The 21,794-nt window shown below is 38.4% G+C and overlaps 1 pseudogene; it reads right to left on the minus strand.

The window, feature by feature from the left end:
• Positions 1–732: 732 nt before the first annotated feature.
• Positions 733–16,301, minus strand: LOC101405324 (TM2 domain-containing protein 1 pseudogene; annotated as a pseudogene).
• Positions 16,302–21,794: the final 5,493 nt, after the last annotated feature.

Consider the following 21,794-nt stretch of genomic DNA (forward strand, 5'->3'; position numbering starts at 1 on the left):
CCTTTGTTTCCCCCATACATGTGTTTTGTTTATATGATTGTATGGGCATATAAAAACTTTTATCTATTCTGTCGGTTTTTTTAAGTTCACATATCATAATTCACTTTTAGAAGAGTACAGGTGTACCTTTTTGAATAGGTGATATGGTCACATGGTGTGAAATCAGAAGGTACAAAAGGGACATAAAGTGGAAAGCCTGTCACCTTTTTTCCCTAGTGACCACTTCCCTGCACAGAGGTGACGAGTACCAGTTCTGTGTGTGTCCCTCCAGAAATCTCTGTCTCCACAAGCAAATACACTTGTGTAGTCTTTTCCCTTCTTTTGCACAAATGATAACAAACTGTACACTATTCTGTACCTTTTTTCAGATGCGTCTTGGTGACAGTTCCATATCAGAACATAAGGAACTTTCTCTTTCTTTGTTACAGCTGCCTATTCACTCTATTGTGTGTCTGCACCATAGTTTGTTTTTCCAGTCAGTTTTTGATCTATGTTGCTTCAAACCTTTTACTCTTTCTTTTTTTCATACGGCTCTCAAAGAAAGTTCTATTAAAAATCTCAGAATATATACTTTTAACTAAAACAACAAAAAGCAACAAGAACAAAAAGTTATATGGAACCCATAAAGTGATATGTGAAGAAGGGAAATCTGGAAATCCACATACTGGGAGTTCTCTATTAAATTCAAGGGGGCTCAGATCTGTTTCTTTTAAAAAATATTTATGGATATAACTATTTTTCTAAATATTTCATTAGTAATAGTCTTATAAGTATGGTTCCATAATAATCTATAACATAACTACTTCCATCTGAAGGTCCAACAGTCTGCATTGAAATAAGAATGAAATCAGTTAGGCTCCCAATTCCACAAAACTCCCCAGTGCAAAACTTCATCAAGCCCAAGGCAGAGTATCCAAGGTAAAATTGATCTGCTCCCAGCCATCCGAGAACAAGACAGTGCAACCACTACTTTGTATGAATAGATATTTTGACAAGATATGGGCTTGAGAAAATCAACTTCATTTCCAACAGAATGTTGCATTGCCACTGAAATCCTTATGAGTTTTGATGGGTGCTAGAGAACATAGAACGTGAGCTGTGTAGTTTATACAGTTGACTGGTTCTTGCGTAGCATTGTTTATATATTTACAAATATGTTGTCCCACTTTGAGGTCGTCACACTTGTGTTTCCTTGCCGCCCGTGATGGTGGTAGCAACCCTCCAAGGTCTCGTAGTGACTGACATGAGCCACAGGATACCCAGGTAGCCACCATGTTGGGAACCAGTGCATCTCAGTTTTTACCCGTAAAACAAGGCTGCAGTGAACACCATTATACATATATCATTAGAGGAAAGATTCTCAAAGAAGAAACATCTCGACTTGAAGAGCCTGAAGGCCATCTGCAGAGACTGAGTTCACCAACTGATCGTCTTCTCCTTCAGCTGCTGGACACAGAGTGACTTGCAGCCTCTCCCTTAGAACACTACATCCCTCTCAAGTGTACCACACAGATTAAGAAAGTGAGCTCTTAAATACAGACTTAAAAAAATAAAAAGAAAATATTTATTTTTTTTGTGAGGAAGATCAGCCCTGAGCTAACATCCATGCTAATCCTCCTCTTTTTGCTGAGGAAGACCGGCTCTGAGCTAACATCTGTTGCCAATCCTCCTCCTTTTTTCCCCCAAAGCCCCAGTAGATAGTTGTATGTCATAGTTGCACATCCTTCCAATTGCCGTATGTGGGACGCGGCCTCAGCATGGCCGGAGAAGCGGTGCGCTCCCGGGATCCAAACCCAGGCCACCAGTAGCGGAGCGCGCACACTTAACTGCTAAGCCACAGGGCTGGCTCAAGAAAACATTTAAAAAGTCCGACTAGCTGAGTTTGAATCCCAACACTGCCATTTATAACTGTGACCTTGGGCAAGTTATTCAACCTCTCTGAGCCTCAGTTTCTTCATCTCTAAAATACCCTGATGTGTTATTGTGAGGCCTAAACAGTTATTCTACTTATTGCACTGCTCACAAACGAAAACCTGGATGTTCTATTTTTAAAAGAAACCAAAAATTAACCCAAACTTTTGCATTATTTCTCTGAGCTACAGTATGTTCTTTCTCTGGAGAGATGTCTGATACTAAACATCATCTACGTTTTGCTTGCCTAGAAAAATACATGGTAACTTTTCTGCCTTGTAGCACCAAACCACAGTATAGCTGAGCCCCACCACTGTGCAGTGTGGCTCTAATTAAAGGCATGTTCTCTACAACAGGGCTCTGAGAAACTGGGTAAAGAGTGTTTGTTTCAGATTCCAGCTTTATTAAGCAGATGAATGCAGCCAGCTAGTTCTGTGAAGTGCCTTGCAGTGAGTGGCAGGTGTCCCATATCCATGTAATTACGTTAACCTGGAAAGGGCTCCCTCTGCCTCTAGGCATGCTTCATCCCAGCCATCAGACTGTGCCAAGGTGGGGGACTTTGCCCTTTATGGGTTGGATAGCTGGATACTCATCATCTGTTTCTCTGATTGGAAGCTGCTGCTTTTATGGGAAGACTTAAATCCCCTCGTTATCGACAGCCCTTTTCTCTCACTGTTTTTTCTCCTCTGTGAACGACCATCCAGTCAGTCACCACAGCTGCAAGAGTGCCTGGGAGGGGCAGCTCTCTCCAACTGCCAGTTTGCTTTTTACAGCCTGACTCAGGATAGAATCTCCTCACTTCATATCTAAGGATAACCTAAAAACTTAGAGGTGCACTAGGTATGTTTGTCTCAACAACTCATTCCCCGAGGGCTCTAAGGAATCCTATGATTAACTATTTGATATAGAAATTAAGAGAAGGAATGTCTATGTTGCATTAGTGTGGTCCTAACCTAGGAAGAACCTAAGAAAGTTAGGAGAATCCTGGAATCACTGTCCCTTGCTCAGAGATGCAGTCTTGTTAACAGGTGCAGGGCAGATTTGAGCAGAATGCTGCCATTGGTAACAGCATGCCAAGGGCTTGTTCTCCTTTTGAACACCAGTTAAATTTCCCACCCGGTCACCTTTTGCATAAATGGGAGTTGAGGCAGTAGGAGTAGGGGCTCCTAGGGAGAAGAGGGGACCTTATGTTGATGAAAAACAATGAACTGCCTTGTTCAACTGATTTCTTCAGTTTAGAAGAGCATATAAATCCTCTAATCCATTTTCCACACCTTATCCCAAGGTGGCTTTCTAAAGTATACGTGAGATCATGTCTTGGCCACCTATGTCTCTGCTTGAGTCATGGGCAAATGACTTAAATTTTCCAAGCCTCAGTTTCCTCATCTGCAAAATGAGGATAATAATGCCTACCTCATGGAGGTTGTTGTGAAGATTAAGTGCAATTAAAAGTATGTAGCCTGTAGCATAGCCTGATACCTAGCAAGAGCTCAAGTGTTATCTATTGCTATTATTATCATTATTGCTATTGCCAGAGAACTTATATTGCCCATGTTGCAAAACAACCATGTGGTCTAACGGTCATGAGCACTGGCTGAGGACACAGACACACCTGGGTTTGAATTCCAGCTCTATCTTTACTATCCATATGAGCTTGGGCAAGTCAACTAATCTATCTTCTGATTTCCTTTCCATAAAAAGAATAATAAAATCTCTCCTCCAGGGTTTTTATGAGGGTGAAATGAGGTAATGTATGCATATTAAAATTAGGTTTGGCTAATTCAAGGCCCTAAATAAGCCATTTTTCCCCCACATGAAAGAAGCTGAAGGGAGGCTCTATTGTTATTAAGGACTCAGGCTCTTTCTGTCTTTCTCCTTCACCATCCTTAGTGGTTGCCTGATAGTCCAAGACAGCAACTATCTGGGAAGTTTTAAGACTTCCCAGAAGTTTCGCCCGGCAGCTTCTACCTACACATCATTGGTCAGAACATAGAATATAGTGACACCCAGCTGCAAAGGAGGCTAGCATTATAGTTTTTCTGCTGGACAAATTGCCACCCAGAATGAAACAGCATTCATCAAGGAAGTGAGGCTTCTGCCAGCAGCCACGTGAGTGAGCGTGGAAGTTGATCTTCCAGCCTAGTCCAGCCTTTAGATGGCTGTAGTCCTGGCCAACAGCTTGACTTCAGCCTCATGAGACACCCTGAGCGAGTACCACTGAGCTACGCTGCTCCCAGATTCCTGATTCTCAGAAACAGTGTGAGATAATAAATGTTGTTTTAAGCTGCTAAATTTTGGGGCAATTTGTTATGCAGCCATACGGTAGGAAGCAATTATTATATTAGTAGTATCTGTGACTTAGTCACCAATAGAATCCATAGCTATTTTCATATCAAGTTATAGTTGCTGTAGATATTTCAAAATATTATTTGTACTCATTACTTCAGAATTATAGTATTAGATCTACTACTAGATAATACATGATTACAGTCTTCATTTACTTAGATTTGTGAGATGTAGCTGGCCAGCCATTGGGCAACTCTGCACCTAGTGATCAATTTTTTCTCACATTGATAACTCAGATTTAACTTTGTTGCTTTTCAGGAATTTCTATAAAAAATTGTTGATCGAGGGCTGGCCCCGTGGCATAGTGGTTAAGTTTGGCGCACTCCACTTTGGTGGCCCAGGTTTGCAGGTTTAGATCTGGGGTGTGGAACTACACCATTTGTCAGCCATGCTATGACAGCAGTCCACATACAAAATAGAGGAAGATTGGCATGGATGTTAGCTCAGGGTGAATCTTCCTCAGCAAAAAAAAAAAATTGTTGATCAAACAAACAAACAAAGGAGGTGAGTTGTTTCCATTGTTGGTTCAAGTTTTGCAAACCAGACAGTTCAAATGAGTGTTAACTCTCCATAAGGCAGCTTGACCTTGTGTAACATGAACAAGTGTGTAGTCTAGAAGTGTGAACTAGGCAGTTTCAAACATGTCTAATGGGTGAGGTGAATGTCACAGGATATTATTTAAGATAATTTATTATTGCTAACACACGATACAGGTCTCGTATGGAGTTACAAATTCCGTGAGTAGCAGAGGTTCTTTCTTTTACTTTTCCCTTTGAAAACATTGTCTGTGTTTTGAAGTAAAGGCAAAGACACACAGTGGTTATATGGGTGGCATTTGTATATTATTTTTCCTTGAAAAATACTGAGCTTTTAAAATAAGAAAAATGGAGGCAAGACTTCCAAGTATGGCTGAGTGAAGGGATCAGCATATCCTTCCCCCAAAAGAAACTAGTGACAAAAGCAATAGTTGACAAAAAGAAAAATTGATAAAAACAACCATTTCAGTGCTCTAGAAACCAAGCAAAGTCATAAAACAATCTGAGAAGCGTTAATGCTTGAAAAACTGCTGAACTTCAGGTAAGAGTACTGGGAATCTGGTGTTCTGGCCTAGGGCTGTTCCTCACACTCTTCCTCTGCTTATTTGACACAGAGGTTCTAAATTTGGGGGCTGTCAGGATCAGCAACTTCTCTGCTGTGGTCAGTGGGGGCTCACTCAATTTGGAGTAGTGGACAATGGACAGACCCAGCAGTGTTGCTGGTAAAAGTGACAATCTCAGAGGCAGGCAAGTGAGGATGGCCAATGGCTCTACTAGCTTGAGGTTGTAGTCTTGGTTGGGGCAAGCATATTCCAGGCTTAGGCTGCATGCATGCACAGAGGAGACCAGAGAGGGCCCAAATCAGCTCTACACGCCTTATCAACTTGGAGGTTAAGTGTATGTCCAGAGGAGATATAAAAGGGCCCAACAGAACGGCCTGGTGCCGCAAGCGGTTGGGTGCGCGCGCTCCGCTGCGGCGGCCCGGGGTTCGCTGGTTCGGATCCTGGGCGCGCACCGACGCACTGCTTGGCAAGCCATGCTGTGGCGGCGTCCCATATAAAAAGTGGAGGAAGATGGGCATGGATGTTAGCCCAGGGCCGTCTTCCTCAGCAAAAAAAAAAAAAAAGAGGAGGATTGGCGGATGTTAGCACAGGGCTGATCTCCTCACAAAAAAAAAAAAAAAAAAAAAAGGGCCCAACAGAAGGTAAAAGCTGGATAAGATTTGAAAATGGCCTAAACTTTGAATGCACTCCCCTACCCATACATAGATTTACCAGTAGAGGACAGAAGACTTACTGATTTGAGGTGGTTGAGCACAGCTTCTGTCTCATCAGTGGCTGACCACTAAGCCACACAGAAATGAGGCAACCCTCAGGAGGCCAGAAATAAAAATAACAATCAAAAATAACCAAACGGGCCGGCCCGGTGGTGCAAGTGGTTAAGTGTATGCACTCCGCTGCGGCGGCCTGGGGTTCGCCAGTTCGGATCCCGGGCGTGCACTGACGCACCGCTTGTCAGGCCATGCTGTGGTGGTGTCCCATGTAAAGTGGAGGAAGATGGGCATGGATGTTAGCCCAGGGCCAGTCTTCCTCAGCAAAAAGAGGAGGCTTGGCAGATGTTAGCTCAGGGCCGATCTTCCTCACACACACACAAAAATAACCAAACAGAAGAGACATCAGCAGCCACATACTGCAGGAGAGACAGATTTCATGGGTTTAGCCCAGACAAGTTACTAAGGAGAGAGACAATAAACAAACAAAAAATAACAACAACAATAACCTGCATTCAGAATTCAGAGTTGCTACAAGATACCTAAAATGTCCAATTTTCAACAACAAAAAAGTTACAAGACACACAAAGAAATGGGAATGTGTGACCCATATTTAAGAGGAAAAAAGCAGTCAATATAAATAGACTGAGTGACCACAGATATTGAAGTTAGCAGACAAAGACTTTGAAGAGGCTATTATAATTACGTTCAAAGAAATAAAGGAAATTAAGTTTAAAGAATTAAAAGAAAGTATGACAACAATGAATCAACAAATAGAGATTCTCAATAAAGAGATAGAAATAGTAAAAAAACAAACAAACAAAAAAGAACCACTGGGCCAGCCCTGTAGCGTAGCAGTTAAGTGCACATGCTCTGCTCCTGGCGTCCCGGGGTTTGGATCCCAGGTGCGCACCAACGCACCGCTTGTCAGGCCATGCTGTGGCGGCGTCCCATATAAAGTGGAGGAAGACGGGCACAGATGTTAGCCCAGGGCCAGTCTTCCTCAGCAAAAAAAGAGGAGGTTTGGCATGGATGTTAGCTCAAGGCTGATCCTCCTCACACACACACAAAAAAAGAACCAAAGTATATTCTTGAGTTGAAGAAGACAGTAACTACTCAAAGTAGTCTATACATTCAATGCAATCCCTATCCAAATCCCACCAACATTCTTCTTTGCAAAAATAGAAAAATCTATCCTAAAACTTGTATGGAATCTCAAAGGACCCCATATCAAAACAATCTTGAAAAAGAAAAACAAATTGAAGGTCTCACACATCCTGGTTTCAAAACTTACTTTAAATTGACAATAATCAAAACAGTGTGGTACTAGCATAAAATTGTCAAAACAGTGTGGTACTAGCATAAAGACAGACATATAGACCAATGGAACAGAATAAAGAGCCCAGAAATAAACCCTTGCATATATGGTCAAATGATTTTCGACAAGGATGCAAAGATCATTCAATGGGGAAGGGACAGTCTTTTCAACAAGTGATGTTGGAAAATCCGGATATCTACATGCAAAAGAATGAAGTTGGACCCTTACTTTATACCGTCTACAAAAATTGACTCAAAATGGATTCAAGACCTAAATGTAAGAGCTAAAACTATAAATCTTTTAGAAAAAAACATAGGGGAGAATCTTCATGACATTAGATTTGGCAGTGATTTCTTGGATATGACACCAAACAGGCAACAAAAGGGAAAAATAGATAAATTGAACTTCATCAAAATTAAAAACTTTATTGCATCAAAGGACACTATCAATAGAGTGAAAAAGCAACCTATGGAATGGGAGAAAATATTTGCAAATCATATATCTGATAAAAGATTACTATCCAGAATGTATAAAGAACTCCTACAACTCAACAACAAAAAACCAAACAACCCAATTCAAAAATGGGCAAAAGACTTAAATAGACATTTCTCCAAAGAAGATATACAAATGGCTCGCTAATAAGCACAGTAAAAAATGCCCAGCATTGGGCCGGCCCTGTGGCTTAGCGGTTAAGTGCATGCGCTCTGCTACTGGCGGCCCGGGTTCAGATCCCGGGCGCGCACCGACGCACCGCTTCTCCGGCCATGCTGAGGCCGCGTCCCACATACAGCAACTAGAAGGATGTGCAACTATGACGTACAGCTATCTACTGGGACTTTGGGGGGAAAAAAAATTTTTTAAATGCCCAGCATCACTAATCATTAGGGAAATGCAAATAAAACCCACAATGAGATTGCAATATCACTTTATACCCATTAAAATGGCTATTATGGGGAAAAACAAAAAACAAAAAAATCCCCCAGGAAATAAGAAGTGTTAGTGAGGATGTGGAGAAATTGGAACCCTTGTGCATTGCTGGTAGGGATGTAAAATGTGCAGCTGCTGTGGAAAACAGTATGGCAGTTCCTAAAAATATTAAACATAGAATTACCATATGATCCATTAATTCCATTTCTGGGTATATACCTGAAAGAATTGAACGCAGGGACATGAACAAATACTTGTATACACATTTTCAAAGAAGCCTATTCATGATAACCAAAAGGTGGAAGCAACCTAAGTGTCCATTGATGGATTAATGGGTAAACAAAACATGGTATATTCATATAATGGAATATTATTCAGGGGCAGGCCTGGTGGTGCAGTGGTTAAGTGCGTGTGCTCCTCTTTGGCAGCCCGAGGTTCGCGGGTTTGGATCCCGGTGCGCACCGACACACCGCTTGCCAAGCCATACTGTGGTGGCGTCCCATATAAAGTAGAGGAAGATGGGCACAGCTGTTAGCCCAGGGCCAATCTTCCTCAGCAAAAAGAGGAGGATTGGCATCGGATGTTAGCTCAGGGCTGATCTTCCTCACACACACAAAAAAAGAAAATATTATTCAATCTTGAAAAGGAAGGAAATTGTGACACATGCTACAACATGGATGAACCTTGAAGATGTGCTAAGCAAAGAGAACCAGTCACAGAAGGACAAATATTACATGATTCCACTTATATGAGTGACCTAGAATAGGCAAATTCATATAGATAGAAAGTAGAATGGTGGTTTCCAGGGACTGATGGGAGATTGGGGAGTTATTGTTTAATAGGTAACAGAGTTTCAGTTTGGGAAGATGAAAAAGTTCTGGAGATGAATAGTGGTCATGGTTGCACAATAATGTGAATGTACTTAATGCCACTGAACTGTACATTTAGAAATGGTTAAAATGTTAAATTATATGTTACATATGTTTTACCACTAAAAAGTAAAAAACTAAATGAAAAATTCATTAGAGGGGCTTAGCAGCAGATTCTAGAGGGCAGAAGAATCAGTGAACTTGAATATAAATAAATAGAAATTACCCAATCTGAAGACTGAAGAAAAATAAACAGTGCTCAGAGACCTGTGGGACAACATCAAGCATACCAACATATGTCTATTGGCTGTATTCAAAGGAGAGGAGAGAGGGAAAAGAACAGATTTTTTTTTTTTTTGTAAGAAATAATGGTCAAAAACTTCCCAAATCTGTTGAAAATGTGAATCCATATAAACAAGAATGCAACAAACCTCAGGTAAGATTAATACAAGGAAATCCACACCTAGACACATCATAGTCTGTTGAAAGACAAAGAGAAAATGTGAAAGACAGAGAAAAATGACTCTTCATATACAGGGAGCATTAACACAACTGTTGGCTACTTCTTATCCAAAACAATAGAGGCCAGAAGACAGTGGAATGCATATTCAATGTGCTGAATGAAAAATTCTATATCTAGCAACACAACCCATCAAAAATGAAAGTAAAATAAAGACATTCCTAGATAAAGACAGAAAATTTGTTGCTAGCAGAGCTGCCTTATAAGATATACTAAAGGAAGTCGTTTAGACTGAAAAGAAAAGACGCTAGAAAATGACTCAAATCTGCAGGGAGAAATGAGGAGCACCAGAAATAGTAAATATGTGGGTTAATATGAAAGGCTATATAAACATTTTTTCTTATTTCTTAACTATCTTAATAATCATAAGATTATATAAAGCAATTATTATAACATTGTATTGCTATGTGAAATAATATGTATGATAAAAACTTTGTGGAAAACTGTAAATGATATAAAAACCAAGTCATTATTTCTAGGAAGGCACAGAAAGTCATTCATAAACATGTGCAACAATAGCCAGGTTCTTGGAAGGATACAATTCTTGAACTACTGCAGCTGTAATCTGTATGTCTATCTGAGGATTAAAAGTCATTAAAGGTGATAAAACCAGATAAAATATACACTTGCCTTGTTTTATGACTTATTATACATATTTCTTGAATATCATTTTACTTAACATACAAATTACTTATTTCTCTGTAGGTTCGTGAAAACAATTTACTTAAAAACCATACAAAAATTGAGTTTCAAAACTGTCACTTGGAGCATTAAAATAAATAACAATAGTAATGTATAATCACCTAATGCTATTATAACAACATACATACATACATACGTTAGGGAAAAGGAAATGTTCTTACTTACAATAGAATGCCAACCATTAAAGTTAGAAGGAATGATGAAGTTAGAAAGCCACCATTTAGTAGATATCACAGTAAAAACTGATTCAAGCATGAGTCGTCATCAGAGCTAAAACTAATTGGTAGAAGTTTGATGAGTAACGGAACATCTATATAGTTTCAAAATACTTAATTGCAAAGGGAAAATAGTAACTTTACAGTGGAGAAATTTGACAGACACCCCCTTAAATAGGTGATCAAAGTTACCATCACTAGTAATGATAAAAATTAACATCATGCTCCCCTCCCCCATTTCTGTGGTATCCTTGCCAAAAGTACATAACTCCAATTTAATCATGAGGAAACAGTAGATAAATTCCAATTGAGGGACATTCCACAAAATAACTTTTTTTAAATATCAAGGTTATGAACAACAGACTTAGGAATTGTTCCAGATGAAAGAGGACTAAAGACGTATTACATAATTTCATGTATGATCCTCGATTGGTCCCTGGAACAGAAAAAATTTTTTTCCATCTTCATTGAGGTATAATTGACAAATAAAATTGTAAGATATTTAAAGTGTACAACATGATGATTTGATATATGTATACGTTGTGAATGGATTCCCCCCGCATCAAGCTAATTAACACATCCACCACCTCATATATTTACCTGTTGTTTTTTTTTTTATGAGAACATTTAAGGTCTACTCTTTTAGCAAATGTCACTTATACAATACAGTGTTATCAACTGTAGTCACCATGTGATATGTTAGATCCTCAGACCTTATTCATCTTATAGCTGAAGTTTATACCCTTTTACTAACCTCTCACTTTTCTACTCTCTGTTTCTATGAGTTCAACTTTTTTTTTCCATATTCAATATATAAGTGGTGCCATGCAGTATTTGTTTTTCTCTGGCTAGCTTATTTCACTTAGCATAATGCCCTCCAGGTTCATCTGTGTTGTTGCAAATGACAGGATTTTCTTATTCCATTGTATATATATACCACATTTTCTTTATTCATCCAAAAATGTAATTATTTACTATAAAGGACATTGTAGGACAATTGGTGAAATATAGATAAGGTCTGTAGATTAAAGTATCAAATCAATGTTAACTTCCTGATTTTGATCATTATACTGTGGTTAAGTGAGAGACTATCCTTGTTCTTATGAAGCAAACACTTTAGTATTTAGGGATAAAGAGGTGTCATGCCTGCAATTTACTTTCAAATGGTTCATAAAAACAAGTATTTACATAGATGAATTTGTGTGTGTGTGTATAAAATGATAATAGAGAAAACTATATATATATAAAGATATGTATATGTGTATATACAGAGAGGAAATGATAAAGTAAATGTGGAAATACGTTAACTATGGGGGAATCTAGTCCAGGGTATATTGGCATTCTTTGTATTATTCTTGAAACTTTTCTATAATTCTGAAATTATTTCAAAATAAAAAAAATAATAAATTGAATCAAATGTTTTGTTTTAGCTTTATTTTGTATATATATTTACAATATATATATTTTTTACAAACTCAATTTAAAATGAAATGTCAAAGAAAAGGACAAATGATGAAAACTATGTATTATATTGTTTCACTTGCATTAATGAATGTGATGGAACACAAAAGGCGGGGGGGGGCTGTGAGTGTAAAAATTAATGTGAATTCAAGTATAATGTCAGCAAAATTGAAAGAGTATCTCACATCTGTCCAGCCCGAAAGGGCATCTAAATAAGATGTGTCTCTCCACAGATATCTCTCAATGTACCCGATCCCTCTTTTTGTTTCCTGTACGTATGCTGATGCCATTAAGGAAAAATTCTTATTTTGTGAGTCCTTTTGGAAACTACAAAGACTGAACATTTTGGAAATTGCAAAAATATTTTTGCCTAATAAAAATTTGGAAAGAAAACCTTCATATTCTGCACAGATGGAGCCCCTCAGATGCTTGGTAATGAACCTAGTTTTGCTGCCTTCATGAAAAAGAAAACTTCACATCAACATCACTCATTGTCTTTTTACATAGATATGCCCAGACAATAAAAATTCTTCTAACAATCCTAAACAAGAAATTTTGTTAACAGCCATGAATGTCGTCAACTTTATGAGACAAACCTTTGAGTCAAACACATTATAAAATTTTTTGTAAATATATGATTGAAAAATATGAATTCCTTCTCCACCACACACAAGTTCACTGGCTTTCATGAGGATATGCCTTCAAGGGCATTTTCAAACTAAGGGCAGAAGTTTTTCTTTAACTGAAATTTAAAAAAGAAAGAAAGAAAAGAAAATCCACTCTTGGGACATTATAAGAAAAGGAATTTTATCCATGTATTGGTTTGCTTGGCATATACTTTTAACCATGTGAATGAGTTAAACCTTTCAATTCAATGTTATGAAGTCAACGTTATAGTTGCTTCTTAAAAAGTTTAAAACATTCTTTTTTTTTTTTTTTTTTAAAGATTTTATTTATTTTATTTTTTCCCCCCAAAGCCCCAGTGGATAGTTGTGTGTCGTAGCTGCACATCCTTCCAGTTGCTGTATGTGGGACTCGGCCTCAGGATGAACGGAGAAGTGGTGCCTCGATGCGCACCCGGGATCCGAACCCGGGCCGCCAGCATCGCAGCGCGCGCACTTAACCACCAAGCCACAGGGCCGGCCCTAAAACATTCTTGCTTAAAGTGATCAATAAGGAAGAAACTGGAAGATATGCTTTTCCAAGATGGAACTGTAATACAAAATTCTGTCAATTTCTTTGAAAAGAAAAATCTGCAAATTTCCGGAACACTTCAGAAGTCTTTCAGAAGTTATTTCTATCTTGATGGCTTCCAAGTTGAACTACAGATATGCAATCCATTTCTTTCTTATATAAACTGAATCGAAGATGTTAAGATGTTGACCTAACTGAAGATGAATTCATTGATCTTAGAACAAAAAAATACAATTGTGGTTTAACTCAAACATATTTGGAGAATTCTGGTGTTCCTTGAGAAAGGATTATTCTTGCCTTGATTAAAAAAAAAACTCTAGAAGATTTAATTCCATTTGCAACAATAGATCTTTATGAATTTATGAATGGGGACTTTCAACACTTGTGACCATCAAAACAAAAATTAAAAATTGAATGTTCAACAACACATGCATGTCAAAGACCATCTCACAATTTAGTTTTCTTATTTAAGCTAAGGAATACCTTTCTCACTGTATATATATATATGTATATATGTATGATATATATATATATACATGTATATATGTATGTATATATGTATGATATATATAATGTATGATAATTTTTTGTGGTAAATTTTACATCCAGTGAAATCACAGATGTTGAATGTGAACAGTTCCGTGAGTTTTGACAATGTATGTACCTGTGTAACCACCAAATCGAGATATAAAACATTTCCAGCATCCCAGAAATTCCTTTTCAGTCAATTCCTCTTTCCTAGAGCCAACCACTCTTCCGATATCACCGTAGATTCGTTTTGACTGTTCTTCAACTTCATATAAATGGAATCATAAAGTACATACTCTTCTGTGCCTGGCTTCCTTTGCATAACATTATATCTTTGATGTGATTATGAATAAACTGCTGTGAACATGCGTGTATAAGTCTTTTTGTGTGCATGTTTTCATTTCTCTTGTAAATACCTAGAGGTAAAATTACTGAGTCATAAAGTAGGTGTATGTTTAACTTGATGAGAAACTGCCACACTGATTTCCAAGCAATGTATGAGAGTTCTGGTTGCTCCATACTCTGGTCAACATTTGGTTTTGCAAATATTGTCTGGGCATATCTGTGTAAAAAGACAATGAGTGATGTCGATGTGAAGTTTTCTTTTTCATGAAGGCAGCAAAACTAGGTGCATTACCAAGCATTAATTTTATCCATTCTAGCGGGTGTGAAGTGGTATTTCATTGTGGTTTTAATTTGTATGTTCTTGATAAATAATAACATATAGTTAAAATGGCTTTTTGGTATACAGTTCTATAAGTTTTAGCAGGTGTAGATTTGTGTAACCACCACCACAATCAGGATACAAAACAGTTCCATCACCCTAAACAATCCCTCATGGATCCCACTTTGTTTTATGGCCAAACCCTCCCCCATTCCTAACTCCCAACAATCACTGATCTATTCTTGGTCTCTACAGTTTTATCTTTTCCAAAAAGTCTTGTAGATGGAATCATACACTATGTAACCATTGGAGCCTGGCTTCTTTCACTCGGCATTTGTAATTCTTTTGTGTTGTTGCATATGTCAATAGTTTGTTCCTTTTCATTGCTTGTGTAGTATTCCATTATATAGGTATACCATAGTTTAGTTTATCCATTCTCCTATTTAAGAATATTTGAATGCTTTCTAGATTTTGACAATTATGAATAGAGCTGCTCTCTATATAAACATTTGTATTTGGTTTTTGTGTGAACATAAGATTCATTTATATAAGGTAAATAGCTAAGTGTGACTGCTAGGTAGTAAGGTAAGTATATACTTAAGTTTATAAGATACTGCTGAACTGTTATCCAGAGTGCTTATACCATTTTGTATACCCACCAGCAACATACAAGAGTTCCAGTTGCTTCCCATCTTCACCAGCACTTTGTATTGTCAGACTTTTTTTTAATCATGGGCATTCTAATATGTATGTATCTTACTGTAGTTTCAATTTGCATTTTCCTAATGGCTAATGATGTTGAGTATCTTTTCAGGAGCTTATTTACTGTCCATATATTTTGTTTGGTGAGCCATCTGTTCAAATTTTTTCCCCATTTAAAAAATTAGGAGTGACATCAGTATCAAGGTGGAGTGAGCCATTCCCTTTGTTTTCCCCGTCAAAGTTACAAACAATCAGACATCCATTGACCAACAGAGGATTCCCTACACAGCACAACAGGACGCAGAAGAGATCCATGCATCTGTATGTCTGAAGGTGGGTGGACTGGACCCTTTGGGAAGCAGTGGAACTAGGGGAGCAGCCCCCACTCCCTCACCTGGCAGCAGCGATCCAGGGCGTGGATCTTCGTGTTGGCCTGCACACCTCCAAGCAGTCACCACAGGAACAGAAACAGTAGGCGCTGCACTTCATGCGATTGCAAGGGAAGCAGAAGAAGTGTGTGCCACAGCTCGTGCAACTGCAAGAGCACATGGTGGGAGCAGAAAAAATAGGTATAGTTTGCTCCCTGCCCATCTCGCAGTGGATCCAGCACGAGTGCCCCTCGCCATTCCTGGCAGTGGCCAGGCCTTTCCAACAGTGGGGATAGTATACAAAACTAGGATTTTCCTGGCTGGGGCAGGGCACCCTGACCTGAGTTTTTAAAGCACACTGACTAGCACCAGAGAAAAGAGGCTGCACAGTGAGCAGCCGCAACAACCTCTTCTTGCTTAGCCCCTGCTCCCCGCAGCAGTGGCAGCAGGAAACTGTGACCAGAGGCTTGAGGAACCACAGCACAACAGTGATCCAATCCCCAGTGGTGGCACCTCCAACACTGGCTTTAGCAGCAGTAGGGGCTGCATAAAAGTCCCCAGGTCCCCAGGCCCCCAGCAGCAACAGTGACACCTGTGAACCCAGCACCCTCAGACAACCTGGGAGGAGCAGCACAGATGGCGCACAGGGCAGCAGCATCCGAGCTCATGGAGAACCACTGGAGGAACATGAGACCCAGGCGGCCCTGGAAGAAGCAGAAGTGCTCACAGCCTGCTGACCCCAGTAGCGACACCTGAGACTGCGGCAACATTGTAAGCATCAAGGTACCAGCAACCTCAGAGGCACAAGTGACGCAAGGAGGGCCCTGATGATGCCTCTAGCAGAGGCAGAGGAGGGCAGAAAGTTCAGGTTCTCAAATACAACCAGAAGCAGCTCAGAAGCAAAGTAACCAAAGTCTACCAAAATAAGAAAGGTGGTTACTACCATAAACGCACCAGCAGAGGATCAATTCATCAAACACCACGAAGAACTACAGTAACATGGCAGAACAGAAAGAGAATGACAACTCTCCAAAAACCAAACTTGAAGTCACAGAAGATTACAATCTAACTGACAGTGAATTCAAAATAGCTGTCATAAAGAAGCAGTGAGTTACAAGAAAACTCAGAAAGACAGTTCAGTGTGCTCAGGAATAAAATTAATGAACAGAAGGAGTACTACACCAAAGCGATGGAAACTCTAAAAAAAAAAAATTCTGGAGATAGACACAGTTAATGAGATTAAAAATAATGTAGAAAGCATTAAAAATAGAGCAGACTATATGGAGGAGAGAATTAGTGAGCTCAAAGATAGAAACCTAGAAATGATTCAGGTGGAGGAGAGAACTAAGATTTTTTAAAAATGAAGAAATTCTTCAAGAAATATCCAACTCAATTAGGAAAAGTAATATAAGGATTATAGGTATCCCAGAAGAAGAAGAGAGGGAGAAAGGAGCAGAGAGCTTATTCAAAGAAACAGTAGCTGAGAACTTCCAAAACCTGGGGAAGGAACTGGACATACAAGTACATGAAGCTAATAGAACTCCTAATTACCTCAATGCAAGAGGACCTTCTCCAAGGCACATAATGTTAAAACTGTCAAAAGTCAACTACAAAGAAAACATATTAAGGGCAGCAAGAGAGAAGATAATAACCTACAAAGGAACCCCTATCAGGCTTTCAGCAGATTTCTCAGCAGAAACCCTACAGGCTAGGAGACAATGGAATGATATATTCAAAATACTGAAAGACCAAAACTATCAGCCAAGAATATTTATCCAGCAAAATTATCCTTCAGATATGAGGGAGAAATAAAAGGTTTCCTAGACAAAGAAAAGCTTAGGGAGTTCATTGCCACTAGACTTTCCTTTCAAGAAATGTTGAAAGGAGCCCTCATACCTGAAACAAAAAGGCAAAGGTTTACAAAGCTCTGAGTGAGGAGATAAATAGACATAGTCAGAAAACTGCAGCTCTATATCAGAATACGTTAGTAAACAATTAGAAAGGATAAAGGGAAAGAAAAGCATCAAAATCAACTATAACTACTTCAATTTGATCACAAACTCACAACACAAAAAAGAATAGTTTGTGACAAGAAAAACATAAAAAGGGAAGAGGAAAAGGATGGAATCTGCATAGGCTAATGCAAATAAGAGGCTATCAGAAAAAGGACTATCTCATCTATGAGATCTTTTATACAAACCTTATGGTAACCATAAAACAAAAAATCAGAGCAGAGTCACAAAACATAAATAAAAAGAAATCTGAGAAAAACATTACAAAAAACCACCAAACTGATATGGCAGACAGAAATACAAAGTAAAAAAAAAATAAAAGGAAATACAGAACAACCAGAAAACAAAAGATAAAAAATCATTATTAAGCCCTCACATATCAATAATTACTCTAAATGTAAATGCTTTGAATTCACCAATAAAAAGACACAGAGTGGCTGGATGGATCAAAAAACAAGACCCAACAATATGCTGCCTCCAGGAGATACATCTCAGCTCTAAAGACAAACATAGGCTCAGAGTGAAAGGATGGAAGATGATACTCCAAGCAAAAGAAAGCAGTGTAGGAATACTTATATCAGATAGAACAGACTTCAAGACAAAAAAGATAACAAGAGGCAAAGATGGGCATTATATAATGATAAAATTCCACAAAGAAGACATAACACTTATTAATATATATGCATCTAACACAGGAGCACCAAAGTATATAAAGCAATTAAACAGAGAAATTTAAATTTTCTCCTTTCTCTAAAAGGAGAAATTGACAGCGACACAATAATAGTAAGGGACCTTATCACCCAACTTAAGTCAATGAGTAGATCATCCAGAGAGAAAGTCAACAAGGAAAGAGTAGCCTTAATGAAACACAGACTAGAGGGACTTAATAGATATATATAGAACATTCCATCCAAAACCAGCAGAATACACATTCTTCCTAAGTGCACATGGAACATTATCAAGAAACAAGAAAAATCTCAAATAAACAATGTAACACTATACCTAAAAGAACTAGAAAAAGAAGAACAAACAAAGCCCAAAGTTGGTAGAAGGAAGGAAATAATAAAAATCAGAGCAGAAATAAATGAAATAGAGACTAAAAAAACAATAGAAAGGATTAATGAAAGTAAGAGCTAGTTCTTTGAGAAGATAAACAAAATTGACAAACCCTTAGCCAGACTCACTAAGAAAAAAAGAGAGAAGACTCAAATAAAATCAGAAACGAAAGAAGAGAAATTACAACGGACACCAGAGAAATACAAAGGATTGTAAGAGAATACTATGAAAAGCTACACACCAACAAATTGGATAACTTAGAAGAAATGGATAAAATCTTAGACTCTCATAACCTCCCAAAACTGAATCAAGAAGAAATAGAGAATCTGAATAGACCAATCACAAGTAAAGAGACTGATATGGTAATCAGAAACCTCCCAAAAAACAAAAGTCCAGGACCAGATGGCTTCTCTGGTGAATTCTACCAAACATCCAGACAAGATTTAATACCTATCTTTTGCAAACTCTTCCAAAAAATTGAAGAGGACTGGACGCTTCCTAACTCATTTTACAAGGCCAACATTACCCTGATACCCAAACCAGACAAGGACAACACAAAAAAGGAAAATTACAGGCCAATATCGCTGATGAACATAGACACAAAAATCGTCAACAAAATATTAGCAAACCAAAGACAGCAACACATTTAAAAGGATCATATACCAGAATCAAGTGGGATTTATTCCAGGGATGCAGAGATGGATCAACATCCCCAAATCAATCATGTGATACACCACATTAACAAAATGATGAATAAAAATCACATGATCAGGCCAGCCCTGTGGCTTAGTGGTTAAGTGCACGCACTCTGCTACTGGCGGCCGGGTTTTGGATCCTGGGCGCACACCGACGCACCGCTTGTCCGGCCATGCTGAGGCCACGTCCCACATACAGCAACTAGAAGGATGTGCAGCTATGACATACAACTACCTACTGGGGCTTTGGGGAAAAAAAGGAGGAGGATTGGCAATAGATGTTAGCTCAGAGCCGGTCTTCCTCAGCAAAAAGAGGAGGATTAGCATGGATGTTAGCTCAGGGCTGATCTTCCTCACAAAAAAAAAAAAATCACATGATCGTCTCAATAGATGCAGAGAAAGCATTTGACAAGATACAGCATCCATTTATGATAAAAACTCTCAATTAGATGGGTATAGAAGGAAAATACCTCAACATAATAATGTCCATATATGACAAACCCACAGTCAACATCATACTCAGTGGTGAAAAACTGAAAGCTATTCTTCTGAGAAGAGGAAGAAGACAAGTAGGCCCATTCTTTTTTATTTATTTATCTATTTTTTCCCCCAAAGCCCCAGTAGATAGTTGTATGTCATAGCTGCACGTCCTTTTAGTTGCTGTATGTGGGACGCGGCCTCAGCAGGTCCAGAGAAGCGGCACGTCGGTGCACGCCCAGGATCCGAACCTGGGCCTCCAGCAGCGGAGCGCGCGCACTTAACCGCTAAGCCACGGGGCCAGCCCACAAGTATGCCCATTCTTGCCACTCTTATTCAACATAGTATGGAAATTTTTAGCCAGAGCAATTAGGCAAGAAAAAGAAATAAAACAGATCCAAATTGGAAAAGGAGAAGTAAAACTGTCACTATTTGTGGATGACATGATTCTATATATCAAAAACCCTAAAGAATACACCAAAAAACTATTAGAAATAATCAATGAGTACAATAAAGTTGCAGGGTACATAATTAACATACAAAAATCAGTTGCATTTCTATACATTAATAATAACCTACCAGAAAGAGAAATCAAGAATACTATCCCATTTACAATCACAACAAAAAGAATAAAACACCTAGGAATAAATTTAACCAAGGAGTTGAAAGACCTATACACTGAAAACTATAAGACATTACTGAAAGAAATCAAAGAAGACATGAGGAAATGGAAAGATATTGCATGCTCGTGGATTGGAAGAATAAACATAGTTAAAATGTCCATATTACCTAAAGCAATCTACAGATTCAATGTGATCCCTATCAGAATCCCAATGACATTCTTCATGGAAATAGAACAAAGAATCCTAAAATGTATATGGAACAACAAAAGACTCTGATCGGCCAAAGCAATCCTGAGAAAAAAAGAACAAAGCTGGAGGTATCACACTCCGTGAATTCAAAATATACTACAAAGCTATAGTAATCAAAATAGCATGGGACTGGCAGAAAAACAGACACACAGATCAATGGAACAGAACTGAGAGCCCAGAAATAAGACCACACATCTAATCTTCGACAAAGGAGCCAAGAACATGCAATGGAGAAAGGAAAGTCTCGTCAATAAATGGTGTTGGGAAAACCTGACAGCCACATGCAAAAGAATGAAAATAGACCACTATCTTACACCATACACAAAAATTAACTCAAAATGGATTAAAGACTTGAATGTAAGACCTAAAACCATAAAACTCCTAGGAGAAAATATCGGGGGTAGCCTCTTTGACATCAGTCTTAGCAGTATTTTTTCGAATACTATGTCTACTCAGGCAAGGGAAACAAAAGGAAAAATAAACAAACGGAACTATGTCAGACTAAAATGCTTCTGCGAGGCAAAGGAAACCATCAACAAAATGAAAAGACAACCCACCAACTGGGAGAAGATATTTGCAAATCATATATCTGACAAGAGGTTAATTTCCAAAATATTTAACGAAGTCATATAACTCAACAACAAAAAAATGAACAACCTGATCAAAAAATGGGCAGAGGATATGAACAGACGTTTTTCCAAAGATGATATACAGATGGCCAACAGGCACATGAAAAAAATGTTCAACATCACCAATTATTAGGGAAATGCAAATCAAAACTACAATGAGTTATCACCTCACACCTGTCAGAATGGCTATTATTAAAAAGACTAGAAATAGTAAGTGTTGGAGAGGATATGGAGAAAAGGGAACCCTCATATATTGCTGGTGGGAATGCAAACTGTTGCAAGTCTTTGGTTAATTTCCAGTTTCTGGAAAAGTTGGTTTTGACAATTTTGCCTGTATTTTCATTGCTTTTCTGGAAGATTGTATTTCAGAGTTCTTACTCTGCCATTCCAGCAGTTGGAATTCCTGAATCTTTTTTAAGAGGTTGCTGTAGGGATTGCAATATATGTACTTAACTTTTCACAGTCTATTTAGCATTAATATTTTATTACTTTAAGTGGAATAGAGAAACATTACCATCTTAC

Source organism: Ceratotherium simum, chromosome 13 (assembly GCF_057802395.1).
Source record: "Ceratotherium simum simum isolate JZ-2026a chromosome 13, ASM5780239v1, whole genome shotgun sequence".
Lineage (NCBI taxonomy): Eukaryota > Metazoa > Chordata > Mammalia > Perissodactyla > Rhinocerotidae > Ceratotherium > Ceratotherium simum.